The sequence below is a fragment of the Macaca mulatta genome, chromosome 5, assembly GCF_049350105.2.
Source record: "Macaca mulatta isolate MMU2019108-1 chromosome 5, T2T-MMU8v2.0, whole genome shotgun sequence".
Lineage (NCBI taxonomy): Eukaryota > Metazoa > Chordata > Mammalia > Primates > Cercopithecidae > Macaca > Macaca mulatta.
Genome location: NC_133410.1, coordinates 151,570,337 through 151,590,401, shown reverse-complemented (window position 1 = coordinate 151,590,401; position 20,065 = coordinate 151,570,337). Strand labels below are relative to the sequence as shown.

The 20,065-nt window shown below is 35.1% G+C and overlaps 1 protein-coding gene across 4 annotated transcripts in view; it reads left to right on the top strand.

Moving 5' to 3' along the window:
• The window catches only part of INPP4B (inositol polyphosphate-4-phosphatase type II B), an 813,118-nt gene that overhangs the window by 104,144 nt on the left and 688,909 nt on the right, over window positions 1-20,065 (top strand). For all 4 annotated transcript variants that reach the window (XM_001091644.5, XM_015139258.3, XM_028848782.2 and 1 more), the window contains one exon: window positions 19,467-19,529. The gene's annotated coding sequence lies outside the window, so the exon portion shown is untranslated. The remainder of the gene's footprint in view (window positions 1-19,466; window positions 19,530-20,065) is intronic.

Below are 20,065 nucleotides of genomic sequence, written 5' to 3'. Positions count from 1 at the left end.
CTATGCAGGCTCTTTTTTGGTTCCATAAGAAATTTAAAGCATTTTTTTCTCATTCTGTGAAGAAAGTCAATGGTAGCTTGATGGGAATAGTATTGAATCTGTAAATTACTTTAGGCAGTATGGCCATTTTCACGATATTGATTCTTCCCATCCAAGAGCATGGAATGTTTTTCCATTTGTTTATGTCCTCTCTTTTTTCCTTGAGCAGTGGTTTGTAGTTCTCCTTGAAGAGGTCCTTCGCGTCCCTTGTAAGTCAATTCCTAGGTATATTATTCTCTTTATAGCAATTGTGAATGGGAGTTCACTCATGATTCTGCTCCTGTTTGTCTGTTATTGGTGTATTGGAATGTTTGAGGTTTATTTTCCGGTTAGCATATGTCCTATCATGATGAATATCCCATGTGTTTTTAAAGAGAATGTGTGTATAGTATTTGTTGAGTATAGTATTCTATAACTACCAATTAGGCAAAGGTGGTTAGGTAGTGTTATTCAGATTTTTTTCTTAATAAAGAAATAAAGAATAAAGACTTTTCATTTTCTTCTTATGTTAATTACTGACAGACTAGTATTAAAAACCTTCAACAAAGATTATCAATTTGCTTACTTCTCCCTCTAGTGTTATCAGTTTTTGTTTTATGAATTTTGAAACTCTCTTCTTAGGTACATACATATTTAAGATTGTCATATCTTTCTGATGAGTTTACTCTTTTATCATTTTGAAATACTATTTTTGTTTCTTGAAATAGATTTTGTCTTGAGATCTATCTGTCTCATATTAATATAACCACAACAACTTTCTTATGATTTCTGCTTATGCTATATATTATTTCCATCTTTTTATTTTCAACTTATTTGTCTTTTCAAATTTAAATGGACTCTTTTGTAGGCGCTCTGATTATACAGGAGACTTTATGGGGATTAAAAAGTGACATCATAATTCTCATAAAGTCTCCTGTATAGAGTATTTATTCCAAGGGTTACCAAATGTTTTTTGTAAAGGGCCAGATAGTAAATATGTTAGGTTTTGCAAACCAGTCTTTGTCAAAACTACCAAATTCTGCCATTGTAGCACAAAAGCATTTACAGAAAACATGTGAATGGTCAGGCGATATTTTTCCACAAATATTTACAAAACAAGTAGGCAAAATTTTTCCTACAGGACATAGTTTATTGACTCCTTGTTTAGTTTTAGTCTATTTATATTTCTTTTTCTGTTTACATTTCATGTAATTATACATATGGTTGTGTTCAAGTCTATCATCATCCTATTTGTTTTCCTTTTGTCTTTTGTTTTTGTTTTGTTTTATTTTTGCTCCTTTTTTGACTGTTTTGTGCTAATTGGATATTTTTAAATATTCTGTTTTATTTACTTCATTGGCTTCTTAGCTCTTTAAAAAAATTTTATAGTGTTTAAGGTTAATGCTATCCTATTCTCAACTTTTAAAGTCTATTTAGATTCAGTGTTATTCCAGTTAACACCTAACCCTTCACAGTTCCAGCTCCAAACCTGATGATTCCCACTTCTCAGTTTCTACTTCCCATTTCCCAAATATAATAAACATTCAACAGTAAAATTCCGTTAGCTTGTCCCTTATCCATTGTACCTTCTTTTGCACATCTTTTTTTATATATTAAAAACTCTACCTTGTGAAATTATTATTGCTTTTGTAAAAAATAGCCTATCTTTTAAGAAAATAATAAGGGGGAATAACATCTTATATTTCTGTTTATTTTTATCACTCTTCCCATCTATGGACATGACTTTTCATATAGTATAATTTTCCCTTTTTTATTTAGCATTTTTTGTAGTTTGTTTGTTGCAAATAATTTATGATCTTTTGTTCATAATGCCCATTTTACCTTATTTTTGAAGATATCCTTTTTTCAGCATGTTAAAGATATTGGCTCATTGTTAGCTTGCCTACCTTGTTTAGATGAACAGTCAGCAATTATTTTTTATTATTGTTCCCTATAGTAATGTTCCTTTTCCTCTGATTGCTTTATCTTTTGTTTTCAGTGGTTTGACCATGACGTGTTTGGGTATTTCTTTAATTTGATCTTTTTTAGGATTTTTTCAAGTTCTGGATCCTATAAGTTGATTTTTCCCCATGAAATTTAGCATATTTTCAGCCATGATTTCTTTAAATACTTTATATTCTATTTTTTTTTCTTCCTAAGACTACTATTATACATATGTTAGTTATTGGATATTGTCCCCCATTTCTGTTCATTAAAAAATAAATTGTGCCTTTATCCTTCAGATTGCAGAACTTCAAGTGATTTCTCTTTCATCTCACTGACTCTTCTACTATTTCTGGCCTGCTGTTAAATTCGTGTAGTGAATTTTACATTTCATTTATTGTTCTTTCCATTATAGAGTTTCTATTTGCCTTTAAAAATAGATTTCATTTATTTTCTGAGAGTCACCATCTGTTCTTTCATTAAGACTATATTTTCCTTTAATTCTATGAACACATTTTCTTTGTTTTTTTTTGAATATATGTTAATAGCTGATTTAAAGTCATCATCTGCTAAATGCAAGACCCATGCCATCTCTGGGTCAGTTTCTTTTGATGGCGTATTCTTTACTATGTGTCACATTTTTTGTCTATCTAGTAATCTAGTAATATAAGTAGTTATATACTGGACATGGTAAAAATGTTTAGTAGATGATCACCTTGAATTCACGTATCCCAGGGTATACATTTTGTTAGGGCAGACCTTTGGAAAACCTTACATGTGTCAAAAGCCACTCTAACTGTTTCACTTAATCTCTGAACTCTATGTCTCCTGTAGATCTTGTCAAGATTTAGCTTGAAAGCTTTGTTAGGGTGAATCTAAAACATACCTTATTTTAGCTCATTATCTCTACTCACAAAGCATGACTCATAAAGCAGCCAATTTCTCAGCTGGCTGCCTGGGGTATTAGACTGCACTAATGAGGTATCTCCACTCTGGGTGACATGAACTCCGATATCCACTGTCACTGCTTGACCTCTAATTTCTCTAACATCTCTCATGCATTCTCAATCAGTAGCAGTAACTCTCTAAAATGCCTCATGTATTCTTGTTCTGGACATGTATAGCTCAATCCTTGGCCAAGAACTCATAGGGAAATCTGCTCAGATATCTGAAACCTCCCTTCTGAGCAGCTACTTCCTTTCTGGCTTCTTGCCTTGCATATTCCGTTCACTTCAGCTTCCTTGAACTCTAATCTCTGCCTTCTAAGAGCTGCAGGCCCTTTGCTTTGCTTAGATTCCAGCTTGCTTTGCTGAGGTTGGAAAGTTATCACTAAGGAGATAACTGGGACTATTTTGGAGCTTTCCTGTTACTCATAAAGTACAGTTTTGTACAATGTTGCACAATGCTTGAAAATATTGTTGTACAATGCTTGAAAATATTTTCTGAATATATTTTGGCCACTTTATGGTCATTTGTACAGAATGGACTAATCCAGGACAAGTTACTTCATTATAGCCAGATACAGAAATTCCTCATACTTTCTTTCTGATTGAGGTTTTCTATTTCCTTCTGTTCACTCTGCTGGCTTGAGGTTAATCCACTTGAATTCTATTTTATAGAAATTAATCTTAGAGTCATTACTTTCATAATCGGATTCTAAAGTTAATTCATCTCTCTTGTCTCCTTCTCAGCATTGCAAGATATTATAACTGAAATTTTATCACCTCCCTCTTTTTTGGTACAATCACTTAGCTCTACATTGTTTTGTTACTTATTGAATTAAACATGATTACTTTAAACAGTTATTGTTTATTAAGTTTACCTACCTATTCACTATTTTTTTCCAGTTCTTCTTGTATCTCATACTTATCTGAGATTCTTTTCTTTCTGCCCCAAAATCTTTCTTTAAAGTATCCTTTCCCTTGGGTCATTTGGTTGTAAACCTTATTTTGATCCATCTGAATATATATTTACTTCATTTTATATTCTCAAATTATAGTTTGAGAATAGAGTCTTAACTGACATTTTTTTCTCAGTACTAAGACTATATTTTTCTAGTCTTCTGACATCCATCATTGCTTTGAAAATCTGTTGATGGATGATATATTTGTGATTTGTTTGTTGGTAATTGTCTCAGCTTGCAATTAAGTAGAGTCAACTCAAGATGAGGATTCTCAGTTTTGTTAGTTGGAATCAGAAAAATAAAAATAATAATAATAAAAAAACAAGATAGAGCAGGAAAATCGCAAGTTAAAGATGCGACTTAGCAGAAGATCAGCCTGGTCCCATAAGAAGCTCTGCAACCTGAGGGTTCCACAAAAATGTCCCCCATTCACGTTAGGGTACTGGCCTTTGGTATCCTTTTATAAGTCATGCTTTGGCTTTAGGCTGTCTCTAGAGGGAGTGTGAAACTTTTGAGACATTTCTAGTGATATGAGGACAGTTATCAATAGGAGGGTGAGTGTGGGTCTACTGTTTTGGTGAAGGAACTCTGGGCAGGGCACCAAGAGTCAATCTATTATTTCAGGCTGTAAGAAGATCTCTTTGTCCTTGGTATTGTACTGTTTTACCAGTTTCTTGGTGCAAATTTCTTTTTATTTATTCTGCTTGGAAAACATTTTGTTTCCTGAGCCTGAAGATTCAATTTTGGAAAATTGAAACTTCTTTTTTTTTTAATATTGTCTCTTCTAGATGACAAAATTTAAGAGTAAATGCCTCCTTAAACTTTTTGGCTTATTCGCTGGCCTTGACCTAGGCTTGGCCCCGGTCTTTGCATTCTCTCTTCTGTCTTCTTCAGGGAATCTGATTGGTCACAAGTTAGAACTTCCTATTTTCTCTTCCACCTTGCATAGGTTTTATCACTTTTTCTGTCTTTCTTTTATTTTATCTAATTATTCAAATGTATTATTCAGTTTATTAACTCCCTCTCTGAAGTTGTACTTAATTTTCTTCAATGCATCTATGCAATTATAATTTATTTATTTAATTTTTAATTTCTAGAAGTTACTTTTAGTCTTTTAAAATTCTAATTGGTTTTAATATCCTGTTGTTTCTTTGTTACATCTTTAGTTTCTGTAAATGGTTTGGATGTGTGTTCTCTCCAAATGTCATGTTGAAATGTAATCCCCAATGTTGGAGATGGGGCCTGGTGTGAGGTATTGAATCATGGGGTAAGATATCTCATGAATGGCTCAGCACTATCCCCTTGGAGTAAGTTCTAGCTCAGTTAGTTCACATGAGATCTGGTTGTTTAAAAGGGGCTGGCTACTCCATGTCTCTCTCCTACTCCCACTCTTGCCTTGTGGTGTGTCTACTCCCGCCTCACCCTCCACCATGTTTGTAAACTTACTGCTGAACTCACCAGAAGCCAAGCAGATATTGGTGCCATGCTTGTATAGCCTGCAGAACTGTAAGCTAATTAAATCTCTTTTCTGTATAAATTACCCAGTCTCAGGTATTCCTGTATAACAACACAAGAATGGCCTAATACATTTCCTCTTTTATACTCTCAGGGGTTTTTAACACACTGATTTTATTTTGTGTTATCTGACTGTACAAAATCTGAATTCCTTGGCAATCTAATTCTACTGTTTGTTGCTTGTTTGCACTCTCCTTTATAAAGGCTTACCTTGGGTAGGTTGTGTAATTTTGGATTGTGAACTTATTATTGGTTTATTTAAAATTCTGGGAATCCTGAGATGTCTAAGATGAGGTTAAATTCCTTTGAAGAGGATTTAATTTGCTCTTTAAGTTAATTTATCTTCTGGAAGATTTTCAGGACTTATAAACACTAGAAAACAAAGTCCAAAAGCCATAGGGGAAGGATTGTGGATTATGCATTTTTAGAAGAATTCTTTTTTTTTGCTACTCCAAACCAGAAATGTCACAAATATTTCCCTTGTCACTTACCCCTGTTAAGGGGCATTTTAAAAAAATTATCCACCCTTTTGGACTTTTGAGTACTGTAAACTCCAACAGCTCATCTTTTGCAAGCCTAAAATCTTCTCCACTATTTCCTATAAGGCTATTAAAATCCAAGGTTCCAAGATCCTAGTGTTAGTAAACACCACCAAAGTACCCATAATTTTGGCACTAGGATGTTAACCATTGTTTCAACTCTGTCTTCATTTTGCCCTTGTGAGATCATCCTTGCTTTTTGTGAATTCAAAAGTGCATTTTAAAGTATGTTTGTTGTATTTTATTACGCATTTCTAAATGTTTTGAAGCAGAAGAGCGTTTGAGAATTATTAGTGTCTATATTGCCAGAAGCATAAATCTACTTTATTGAGCACAATGTAGTTTTTATTTTTGTTTCCTTTTTCCATCATATTTTGATAGTGGGATATGGAGGTATTCAACTATAATTCCATTTGCTTAGATTGTTTATTTTTTGAATTTAGATTTTTTTGGTTTTCTGTACTTATGTGCTTTCCACATTGCAAAATTTGTTTCTGCTGAATTATTTCTGTTGTTTATGTTCTCCATCAAAATTGTTGAATCCTAGAAGAATAGAGGCGAAGACTGAGAGTTAATTTTATCTAATTTTTAAAATGTTAATTCCTTTGCACACCTAAATTTATATACTATGTTTTATACATGATTTAGTGCGTTATGCACCAAAACTACCTACTAGTAAAACTTCCGTCCTCTTTGGGCTAATTAGAAGTGTTATGAAAATAGGAAAAGGGTTCTTCATGTCTCTTTTCAAAAGTTATTGTGAATAGTAAGAGCAATAATATATATGTAAAAGAAATTCCAAGTGATTAGTTTGAGCAAAGGGTCAATAAAAAGTGCTTGCAGCATTTCTTAAATATAATGTGTTATTTCAGTTACACTGTGAATACTTAAAATCGTATTATTTTATCTGTCATTGCTTTTTATCCAATGAGCTAATGAGTTATTTGAGCCTCCTGCACTGATGCTAAAATTTCTGTGTTATTGATATCTTTTCTAGGCTCTTAATGTTCCTCTTTCTGTCTGTTTTTGTGGGATGTGTGTGGTGCTTCTGTCTTTTTACATTTTGTGCTGGTGGTGTGTGTATACCAGTATATTACATTGATAATTATTTTTGATATTTCAATTGAATTTACTTAAATATAAATCTCTAAGAGATAAATATATTCATTTTACATAACTCCAATATGGTTATCACACGTGACACAATTAATATTAACTCATTACCATCTAATGCCCATTCTATAGGCAAACAGTTCATATTTTCCTATTGGACAAATTCTAAACAATTACTTTCCTTGATACCATATGCTCAAGTAAATTAATATGCTTATCCTACTTAGCTCATATACTGGAATATCATTCCAGAGCCGATGCAAAAAGACAAAGTGATAAAGAAATTTCATGATTTCTATCAAGATATGGGTACTAGAATTTCACTAAAACAGTGTAAAGCACTTACCAACACAGAATTTTGTCTTAATTTAAAACTGAAATAAGATTGATTTTCTTTTGTATTAATTTACTGTTTTAGAAGTTTATTTGATGGTTTTCAAAGGGGTGTTTCTCTTTGAGGGTTTTATTTTGTTATTATGTTTGGTTTTAGATCACCATTGTTGATGGTGATTGTTTTAGCCAGAAGCAAGAATCCTGTATTACTGCTAAGTCATCTTTCTGGAACTTCTTCAGGACAGCTTATACAAAAAGCAAGAAACACCTAGGGCAACTGGTAAATGAATACCTGATAGCTAAGAAAACCTTAGAAGAATTTACACAAGACTTAAGATGAACATTGTGAATACAGCAGATAGTATAAAATCAAACAGGATTTTGAGAAAACAGTAGCTCCTCTACTACTGATCTTTTAACTTAGGAACTCTCATAGACATTTACTAGGCTACATACCAGAGCTCAAGTATGTCAGTTCTGCCTATTATTTCCAACTGATGGCACTTGTAGACACATATGGGGAATACAGAACCTTTGAAACAACTAGTTTTGCAGACAGCCCTTGGAATCTAATATGTTTATAAGAAGATAAGCTTCTGTTTTAAGGTCTCAATAACTAACTCAGGAAAATTAAATAATATTCCAGGAAGGGATGCTGATAAGGGAGAGAAGCACTCCATACTATTAATTATAACAGACTAGAACACTTAGTGGTAAAATAATTACAATAATAAGTTTCATAGAAATTAAGGAAATAGTTGAAGGAAGAATTAAGAAAGCCCTAGTTTAGAGCACTATATCATCTAAAGCAAGTTTCTCAAACTTTAATATGCCTTCTGATCATCTGGCACTCTTGTTGAAATGAAGAATCTGATCTGACTCAGCTGGTGGAGCCTGGCATTCTGTATTTCTAATGAACTCTAGGTGATGGTGATGCTGCCAGTTTATGGATCACCGGTTGAGTATAAGAGGTCTAGACTCTCGGAATTTGACTTTGGCAATGGTGTCACACAGAAGGTAATAAAATACCTCAAATGCAGTTCAGAGAATAGTGGTGGATGTGTGTGTGTGTGTGTGCGCGCTGCAATGTATAGAATAATATATGTAAATTTCTTTAAACTCTTAGGCGATAATAACTATTTTGAATTAAAGATATAATATGTTTAAAATTCTAATGAATGCATGAAAATGTAGAAAATAGCAAAGACATACAAAGAATAGAATTTGTGGGGGACATACATTTAAAGTAAAATGAGAAACTTCACAGTAAGAAGAATACATTCCAATAATAAGACATAAGGACAGAATTTGTGTTAGACTAACAGATGCACATGTGGAAAGAACAGAAACACATTAGCTCAGCTGAGAAGTCAAAGGATAAGGGTTGGTGGCAGTTCCCTGCCTTCAAATCTTACCTTTGCTCAATGGCTGTGCCTTGGGCAACATGGTAACCAAACTGTGCTTCAGCTCACTCATCTATAAAGTGGGGATAATAGTGTAATCAGCCAGGAAGGTTGTTATGAGTATTTATTTATTTATTTATTTATTTTAGAACTAAAACTGTCTATATTTGCAGATGACATGATTACATAGAAAATTTAATATGCAAGACAGCAACTTAGAGCAATGCCTGGCTTCTATTTGGCAGTACTGAAGGATTAGTTTTATTATTACAATAATGATAATAATGTTATTTCTAAAAATTTAAGGCTAAGAGATTTAAAGGATAGTTCTCAAAAGATAGCAGCTGGCGAGGTATGGTAACTCACATCTGTAATACCAGCACTTTGCGAGGCTAAGGTGGGCGGATCACTTGAGGTCAGGAGTTCAAGAACAGCCTGGTCAACATGGTGAAATCCCGTCTCTACTAAAAATTACAAAAATTAGCCAGGCATGGTGGCACGAGCCTGTAACCCCAGCTACTCAGGAGGCTGAAGCAGGAGAATTGCTTGAACTTGGGAGATGGAGGTTGCAGTGAGCCGAGATCACATCACTGTACTCCAGACTGGGTGACAGAGCAAAACTCAGTCTCAAAAAATAAATAAACAAATAAATAAATAGAAGATTTCTTGAGTCCATGTTGCTGCTAAATTGTCTATGGGAGAAAAGTTGGGTTGTTTATTTAAATAAACAATACGGAGTGAAAAAATAATTAGAGAAGGATGTTGTCATAAATTAAGTAAAAATCTGATTATTAAAATTTAAAAAGTAATGCTAGACTTGAATTATTCTTAGGATTCAGCTTCTCCATATGCTTTAAACATGGGATTTAGCTTTGTTATCTTCGTTATTTTATTTCTTCCTTTCTTCTGGCATGGATTAAGCATATAGTTTTAAATTCCTGGGCCTTGATCATTACCTTTGTGGGTGTTCGTTATTGATGATTGATTTAGGTATAATTATAATTCAGTAAAGTTTTTTCTATCTTATTGCTTTTAGACAGAGACAAAGATGTATTTACTGTATTTCTTTTTCTGTTTATATTTTCTTTCCAAAGTTTAAATGCAGATACTTCAAAAACCTACAATTACAAACTTTGCTTTACTTGAGTTTTTTTCTGGAAAAAAAAAAAAAAGCTCCATAAAATTAATAGGCAAGAGAAAATTAGATAGGAATCCAATTGGTGGAATATTTAGTGTTTACAAAAGGAAATAATTTCAGAGGTCAGGCATAGCACTGAAAGTCTGACGCTGGGTGTTTCCTGGCTAAAGTTGCCCAAATTTTAAGAATTTCTCAAATATATATACTGTTAAGTATAAAAATATGCTTTAAAATTGAATAGACATAGATTCTATGCTCAATTAAACATACATAAAAATGTTTAAATAATCTGAGGAGAAATCTAAGTCAAAAATATAAAAACAAAATGTATTCTAGGGAAAGACTGCTGTTGTCTTCAGGCGCAGCCCTGAAAGGTCGGTTCTCCAATGATCACACCTGTAGTGCTAATGAGGAACATCTGCAGATTGAAAGCTGCCCTTTTATTTCTTCCTGATTACCTTTAAAATCAGGAATTATTTTAAAAATTGGCCAGGTATGGTAGCTCATGCCTGTAATCCCAGCACTTTGGGAGGCCGAGGCGGGCAGATCATCTGAGGTCAGGAGTTTGAGACCTGCCTGACCAACATGGTGAAACCCCGTCTCTACTAAAAATACAAAATTAGCTGGGTGTGCTGGCGCATGCCTGTAATCCCAGCTACTTGGGAGGCTAAGGCAGGAGAATTGCTTGAACCTGGGAGGTGGAGGTTGCAGTGAGCTGAGATCACCCTATTGCACTCCAGCCTGGGCAACAAGAGTGAAACTCCGTCTCAAAAGAAACAGACACACAAAATCTAATAGTGCCCATTTTTTAAGGGCCATAGACAGATGAATTTGGATCCTAATGTCACTTGAAAAGCATATTGAAGGAAAACATGCATATGGAAAAGTGAGAAAATCTTAAGGGTGCAACTCAATACATTTTTTGCAAAAGGAATATACCTGAAGATCCAACACCTAGATCAAGAGACAGAACATTTTCTTAACCCCAGAGGCTCTCCTCATGTCCTCTTTCAGGTACTGTATCCTCGGAGCATTTCCTCCCACTTTTATATAAATGTGTATTAGTTTTTCAGGGCTGGCATAATAAAATACCATAGATTGGGTGGCTTAAGAAACAGAAATTTATTTTCTCACGGTTTTGGAGGCTGGAAGTCCAAGATTAAGGTGCCAGCAGGGTTGATTTCTCCCAAGGCCTCCCACCTTGACTTGCAGACAGTATCTTCTTGTGCCCACACAGCCTGTGCTCATGTATCCCTGGCGTCTTTCTCGCATCTTACAAGGGCAACAGCTGCATTAGATTAGAGCGCCACTCTAAAGACCTAATTTAACCTTAATTTTCTCCTTAGAGGCCCTATTGCCAAAGACAGTCTAATTGAGTGTTAGAGCTTTGCCATATGAATTGTGAGGGGATGCAATTGAGCCCATGACAGAATGTTTTCCTGTAGTACATACTCTTTCCATATGACTTCTTTCTTTAACATGATTTGTGATATTCATTCATGTTGTTCATGTAATCAGGGCTTCTTCAGTCTCATTAATGCAGAGCATTTCATTGTATGAATATATCTTAATTTATTAATCAGTTGTACTGTTTATGGAAATTTGGGTTATTTCTGGTTTTTTCTTATTGTGAATAGTGCTACTAAGAATATTGTACATAATACAATATGTATTCTTGTACATAATATTCGGCAACTTTTATAGTGGAATTGCACAGCCATAAGGTGAGATACTACCAAAGGAGAGTTACTATCAAGCTCTTTTCCAAAATAATTACATGAATTTCTACCCCACCAGCAGGGTATGGCAGTACCATTGTTCCACATCCTTGCTAATTCTTGCTATCATCTTTTTTTTTTTTAAATTCAGCGTCATTTGTTTGCATGTAGTGATTTCTCATTGTAATTTTAGCTTGCATTCCAAAAGACTAATAAAGGTGAGGGATTTTTAGTATGTTTATTGAAAATTCGAAAGCCTTCTTTTGTGAAGTTTATGACTTTTGCCCATTTTTCTATTGAGTTGCCTTTTTTCTTATTGATTTATAGACGTTTATTGTATATATTCTGAGTATTGCAAGTTTCTTTTTATACTCCATGGCTTATCATTTCATCTTCTACTTGGCATCTTTTGATAAACAGAAGTTTTTTATTTAAATGCAGTCAAACTTTAATGTCTTCCCTTGATGGTCACCACTTATATTCTCTTTAAGAAATCACGGTCTGCCCCAAAGGGAAAGATATTTTCTTCTAAAAGCTTTATTGTTTTGTTTTGAACATGTAAATGCACAACCTTCTGGAATTGATTTTTGTGTATGTAGGAGTCAAGATCCACTTTTTCTCCACAAATGCATATTTAATTCATTCAGCACCATTTAGTAAAGCAATTGCCCCTTCTGTACTGTTCTACGTTGTCAAACTTGCCATAATTTACGTGTGTAATTTGTTGTTATAACTTGTGTAAGTTTGTTTCTAGATTTCCTCTTTTGTTTCATATATCTATTTATCTGTCTTTGTACCAGTTACTGTCTTAATTGCAAAAGCTTTATAATAAGTTTTGATATCTGGCAATTTAAAAATTCTAGTTTTGTCTTCCTTGGCTAATCTTGGCGCTTTGTATTCTTGCACAAATTTTAGCTTGTTATCTTATATATAAAAAAAAAGACTACTGGAATTTTGGTTGTGATTACCATGAATATCTAGATTAATTTGAGGATTGACATCCTCATAATTCTGAGTCTTCCAATGTGTGAGCATGACGCATCTCTCTCCATTTATTTTTGTCTGCTTTATTTCCTCTAAATACTATTTTGTAGATTTTTGGTGTAGATATCATGAACATCTTTTGTTAGATTTTATTCTGAGTATTTGAGATATTTAATTCTATTTTAAATGTTATAATTCTTACTTTTTGTTTGTTCATTATGGTAGCATAATTTGTTTTTGTACAATAACTGAATTCAGTAACATTGCTAAATTTACTAATTAAATCTAATAGTTTTCTGTGGACTCTTTAAAAACCGTTATTTTCATTTTAATGTATTTCGTCATTAAAAGAAATGAATTAAAATTATTTTCATTGATATTTCTATTGAAAATAAAATTGGAATTTTTATTTTAAAATATTAATTGAATAATAATATTAACTTATAGTGAAAAGAAAAGCTGGGCTATAGATGAGAGTGTGGAATAGTTCAACAGCATGTGAGCAGATGCTAGAAAAACTGGAACCACTGCCTCTTCTCCGTCTTCATAAGCATAATACTCTTCAGTAAATGAGTCTGCCTTTCTGGTCTTTAGTTTTTATATCTACAAAATTATGATACTGTACTACATGAGTTTAAGTTCTGTTTTATCTGGGATGGATGACGAAGTTTTTGCTAAATGATTGTACTTTAGACTTTTTTCCTTTTCTGCTTTTTCTTTTATAGTCTTGTGATGATGGGGATAATGGGCCTCATGTGACCTCATTCTGGGGAAGGGTACTAGGTGGGACAAAGTCCACCTGCACTCCGCCATCTCCTATTCAGGGTATTTGAGAACTTCTGTTGCTCCTGGATACCAGGTGCTGGCTATTGAGATGATGCAATTTTGTCTCAGGTTCATCTCTTTAGAGACTGTCCTCCACTAATGCACCCTAAGTGTTCCTATATCATGTTAAATGTTGAATGATGTTTTTTTTTCCCCCTAAAAATCTCAAGTTCTTTTGAGTCTACATCCTGAAAAGCCATCTGCTAGTCCTAATGCTTCTATTACCTTCATTCCACTTTCTTGTGGGGGATTTCACTTAGAGAGAAGGGAAATGAAGACTTCATGTTTGACCTTCCCCTCTGTTTCTTTTCCTCTTGCCTATACACTTGAGTTTGAGGTAGTTTTTTATATTCTTTACATCATATCCTTTTCTCCTCTTTTAGCATGGTGAAAGTCCTTGATCTAGTTTTCTAAGTCTGAATTCGAATATTGTAATGGAAACAGGAAAAGCCTTATAGTCAAGATCATTGTCTTGCTATATGGATGCAGAATTGTTGCCAGATGTGAAAAAGTAGACTGACCTTTTTCTTATTTTATTCATCTTTTAGCAATTCTGACTTTTTTAGAGGCAAATGCTATGCCTGGCAGAAAGGTGAGGTCAGACACACAGAAATGCAAAAGGATTGCCTTTAGATACATTTCCAAACAACAGCATCCTTGTTATCCTTGTTAAATAATGTCATACTATATTTCTCATGTGATTTTGTTTTCTGCTTCTTTTCTATCTGACATGTCCTAATAGTCTTTAAGTTTAACGTGGCCATGGACATAGGGAGGGGAACAATACACACTTGGGCCTGTCAGGGGAGTGGGGCAGGGGAAGGGAGAGCATCAGGATAAATAGCTAATGCATGTGGGGCTTAATACCTAGGGGATGGGTTGATAGGTGCAGCAAACCACCATGACACATGTGTACCTATGTAATGAACCTGCATGTCCTGCATCTATATCCTGGAACTTAAAGTAAAAGTAAATTAAAAAAAAAAAAAAAAAAAAAACTTGGTGTGGCAACAATAAGGAAGTGCTATCATAGGACATGGAAAGGTATTATGCTGCATAAGTCAACTCTGTCTGCCTACATTAATAGATATTTAATAGATAGCAATGGTGTCTGCACTTAACAGGAACCTTCTCCATATATTCTGATCATTGAGTTTAGCACAAAAGGAAAAAGGTGAGAGGCACAGGTTATAACAACTGCCCTCGAAGAACTTCAAATATACCTGTGGAGACATGACAGCACAAGACAACTCAAGAAGGCAATATAAGTTATAGGCATTGGCTATAATTACTGCACAAGGTAGAAGAACAATAAAATCAACGGAGTCCAAAGTACCTGGAGATCACTTTCTGGAGAAGTTGTCATTAAAGCTTTGACAGGGCAGTAAATTTGGAAGGTGCTGAAAAGTAAGAATTGAACCACAAGCAGAAGGAACAGACATGAAGAATGGAACTGGGTGAGAACAATGTGGCAGCCATTAGACACTCTGCTTGACTGAGTAACAGAGATTATATTGAAGAACAGTGTAAAATTCATGGAATGTTTAGGAAACCTTTAAAAAATAATATATCCAGAAGACACATTGTATAAATTTTTAGCTATTTCCCCCTTGAGTTTCTTAAAACATAAATTGTGAAAAACTAATATCATGGGATGTAAAATTGGAAAACTTTGACCCCTTAAAGCAATAGTTATCAGATACTAATGTGATTTATGAACCAGATCACCTCGTAGAAATTCCCTAGTGGGAATGTAAGAACTGCACAGATATCTCCTACATTTCTAATCCAAAAGGGTCGGGAGACCTGGATATTGGGGGAAGATTTTATGGAGTGAGCCGAGGGTGTACTAGAAATATACATAAGGAGAGATGGTATAGGGTGTTTTCCCCCTCGGAACCAGAAAGAGCTACTTCAAGGAGACTCTCTAGAGAGTCTAAAAGTTATCTCTTGAAGTTTTGAGGTTTTAGTGGAGACAGTGGACTGGTTTCTGATGAATTCAAAGACCAAAGATGAGGCGGTGAGCAGCTTATGGTAGAGCAAAGTAAAGATTCTGAATGGGGATTCATCTATTTTTCAGGGTCATTAGTTTCCTCTGGAAGAGAGGTGGGCCACGAATATGAAAGAGCTGTCATGAGGTTGTCCTAGGTATTTCCTTACAGCTTCCCAGCAACTGAACTGGTCTCAGCTGACTAGTGGCTGTGGATGGAGTAAGTAACAAAGTGAGACAGTACGACCCACATCAGGCAGAGTACAGGTGAAGGGTTTCCAGTGATTGGAGGGGAGTATTACTGAAGAACCAGGAAAAGCTCCAACGGGGAGAGAACCAACTTTGTGCCTGCCCCAAAGAGTGAGCCTTCTTGCTTAGTGAGCAGAAAGTAAGCGCTTTGCTTCTTCATTTACCTCTTGTTACCTCACCTTTCCTTTTTCACTCCATTTCCACATTACAGAGGCATCAGGATCCAAGGTTCACTAGCTGGAAAAGAAGGACATGGTGGAAAAATAGGGACCAACAAATTCCTTTCCATTGGCTATTGGCTGCCATTTGCAGCAGATTCTAGCTACAGAAGACTGTTAAAACTGTAAGCCAGTTTGTCACGTGCAGCTGGGTGTTCTGATTTCTAAATTGAGAATATGTTTGATGCGCTAGCAGGGGTCCCCAACCCCCAAGCCGTGGACAGGTAACTGTCTGTGTCCTGTTAGGAACCGGGCCACACAGTGGGAGATGAGTGGTGGACAAGCAAGCATTCCTGCCTGAGCTCCACCTCTAGTCACATCAACTGTGGCATTAGATTCTCATAGAAGCATGAACCCTCTTGTGAGCTGCACATGCAAGGGATCTAGGTTGTGTGCTCCTTATGAGAATCTAATACTTGATGATCTGAGGAAGAATGGTTTCATCTGGAAACCATTCCACCTCCCCCATCTTTAGAAGAAATTGTCCTGGTGCCAAAAAATTTGAAGACTACCAATTAAAGTAACCATAAGATTTTTTTTTTAATAAGTTCTAAGTGATCAGGGTCTAGGTAGAAGCCTGATTCTGGTTGGCCGAAGACATGTGTTATTAGTTTCTTTGGCTGCCATAAAACATTACCACTAATTGAGCAGTTTAGAACAAGAGAAATTTAGTGTCACTTTTCTGTAGGCTAGAAATCTAAAATAAAGGTGTCGGCAGCGCTCTGCTGTCTCCAGGGGCTCCGGAGGAGAATCTGTTTGATGCCTTTCTCTTAGTTTCTGATGTTGCTGGCAGTGCTTGGCATTCCTTCGCTTGTAGATTTATCACTCCGATCTCTGCGTGTCTTGTCATATGGCTCTCTGTCTGTGTGTGTCTTTGTGTTCACATGGCATTCTCTTCTCCATGTATGTCCATCCCTGTGTCTCATCTCTTCTTATAAGGTTACCAGTCATACTAGATTCAGGGCCACCTTATTCTAGCATAACTTCATCTTAAATTACATCTTAATTGCGTCTGCAAAGATTCTTTCTGAGTAAGATCATATTTAGGGTAGGACTTCAACATATCTTTCGGGAGTACATAATTTAACCCACAACAGATGTTATGCAGATTTTGGTGTACTTGATGCCTGTACCTGGAGTTAGGGATTGTTGTTGGTACGAATCAAAGTCCCTTCCTAATTTCTTTATTTAGAAGACATGTGTGCTGTACTCTTTCAAAATATAGTGTGAGGTTCTGAGTCTGAAACAGTGTTTCTTAGTTAAGCCCAATCGGGGCTCAGCTATTAGAAATGCCGCTTTATATTTTGTCCATTTTCCTCCCAGTGCTGTTACTAATGTTTCTCTTCTTTGCCATCCTCTGAGCATTTTAACAAGAAATTGAGAAGACTCCTGATGGACACTCTGAGTGGACCTTATGTTAATCTGGACTTCATTTTTTTTTTATGCTTCCAGTTTTTGAATACATTGCCCCATCTTCCTGGAAAGACATACCTGCTTACCTGTCTGTTAGGCCTTAGTACTTTAGAGTTCTCTTTTGTGACATTTTCTTAGACCAAATAGTGCTGATTGTCAGCCATGTGTACCAGTTCAGCTATTCTGACTGATTTTTGTGGGGGTGGGGGACAGGGACTCTTTCTGTCGCCTGGGCTGGAGTGCAGTGCTGCAATCTCGGTTCACTGTAGCCTCTGTCTCCTGGTCTCAAGTAATCCTCCCATCTCAGCTTTTCGAATAGCTAGGACTACAGGTATGCGCCACCAAACCTGACTAATTTTTGTTTTTGTAGAGACAAGGCCTTGCCATGTTGCCCAGGCTGGTCTTGAACTCCTGGGCTCGAGCAATCCTCCTACCTTGGCCTTCCAAAGTGCTGGGATTACAGGGGTGAGCCACTGCGCCCGGTTCTGACTTATTTTTTAAGATTATATTTTAAATCCTTTTCTGACTCCAGAATATTCTTTTAATACTTCCTGCCCCTTCAAACTCTGTGTATTGTCTAATGGTGATATTTTCACCAATTACTTGAAATAATTGTCCACAGATGTGTTTCCTCCACTAAACTGTGCTTCTCTTAAGTCTCTTTTTGTTTGCTGTGGTTTCTTCAGTCTGTCACAGACATTGGCTTGCAGTAGGGGCTCACCAGGTGTTTTCTGAATTGGATTGAGTGTTCATAAGAATAGATAAGGGCCAGTTGCTTCAAGTGAGTCTTGAAGTATATCACAATTTCTTGAAGGCCTTCTTCAAGCTAAAGTTCTCAGCAAAATCAAGGGGAACCACTGCAGTCGAGCAGCTGACAGCTTACTAATCTTCTTGAAATACTGCTATTCAGTCTTTTTCACCCACCTGCCTGAAAGACCCAGAAGGACTCTTTCTTCCTTCATCATCACAGAGTCTAATTAATAAATCGACAAAATAGGTAATGTCCAGTATGATATGATTCAATCATTTTATTGTGTGGGGCAGTGATTCTCAATGGAATAGTAAGCTTTCTTTGTTGTTGTTATTTAAAGAACAGTAATAATAATAGGAATAATGATGATATTATATTAGCTAATGCTTAGCTTGGTACTGTGCTATGTTCTTTACATGTTTTTATCTCAATTATCAACTCCATGGGGGTTAGGAAAAAATATCATTCCTGTATTACAGATGAAAAATGAAGACTTACAGAATTTATTTGTCCAAAATCACACAATTGGTAAGATGAAGTGATTGCAGTTATATCACTATTCTTATGACTGCTTTAGTCAATTAATCAATGTTGTTTTAAACTGTTAGCATCTTCTCTTTAGCCAAATAACTTTCTTAAGGGGTGAATTTAAAATTCTTACCTATCTATGTGACAGTCCTTTCTGGAAAGCTATTGCTCAGGCTTGAATTTTGTATCCTCCAATGTGAACATTTAGATAATGATACAGTAAAATCTTTTATGGGATACTCCTCAAGATTGTTACACGTTAAGGGAGGGAATAAGATATATTTTCATAACTTTTGACTTCGATAAAGTACTTTCCTCCTCATTGCAGCATAGAAAAGCTCTGAAATTACATCTCATAAGGAAGGAAATCTGTAATTATTTACAGTTATCCCACAATATCTCATTTTATTACTTTGTGGAAAGACCAAAACTTCCATGAATATTTTAAAACCCATGCTCACTAGTAGTGGAAAGAAAGTCAGTTTAGATAATTGTAAATTCCATTTCAGTCCGTTGTATTCCAAGTAAATGTTCTGTCCTGACACAGCTTACATCTTGTCTTTTGAAATGATCGAAGCTAGTGCCTTTTCTTGCTCGAGTGCCAGTCTTGTTCACATGTGAGAGAAGAAAGATAAGCAAAGAAAACAGGGCTGAGTATCTGCTGCAGTCACCCATGTTCTCAGCTGCAAGGGAGAAAGGACATTTGGGGAATTAATTTGGCATTTAAAGCAAGTGTTTCCTGAGGCAGCTGCTGAATGGAGCTGAATATTTTGTTAAATTATTTTCTTCTCTGACCTTTATTACTAATGAATCTTCTTTAAGAAGCATTTAAAGAGGAAAAAAGAAAGGTTGTTTTTATTAATCTTCTTTCTCTTTTCCCATAGAACACAAAGAAATGGTGTTACCTGGCAAGAGATCTTCTGTCTTTTATGAAAAATTAGACAAAGGTAATGCTTATTTTGAATTGATATTTTTTTTCAGTCTGTATAACTCTGATACATGAAACTAGTTGGCTATCCTTGATTACTGGTTTTAGATATTGAATTATCCATCAAAAAAGTAAATTATTATCTGAAAAGCCAAGGAAGGCCTTACGATGATCATGAGATTGATAAAGTGAACAGTACATTTTTAGATATATAATAACTTTTCAAAATATTGTGGGTAATGGTTAATTTTCTGATACCATTTTGAAGTTTATGTTAATATATAAATAGGATCTTGACTATAAGATTGCAATCTCTTTGGAAATAACTCCAATTGGTTTATCATATTTACAAATGATAGGTGATAACAGCATTAGACCCTTGTTAGGGTACAATGATAAGATTCTTTGTGCCTTTATTTGGCATTAGATGACTTTATGTATTTTTTTGAATATACAAAAAAATTTCAATATGAATTTCTAGAAAATGTCATCAAACTTTATGAAGACATCCTCATACAAAATACATATTTTCTTTGGAAAGATTGAATTATATCA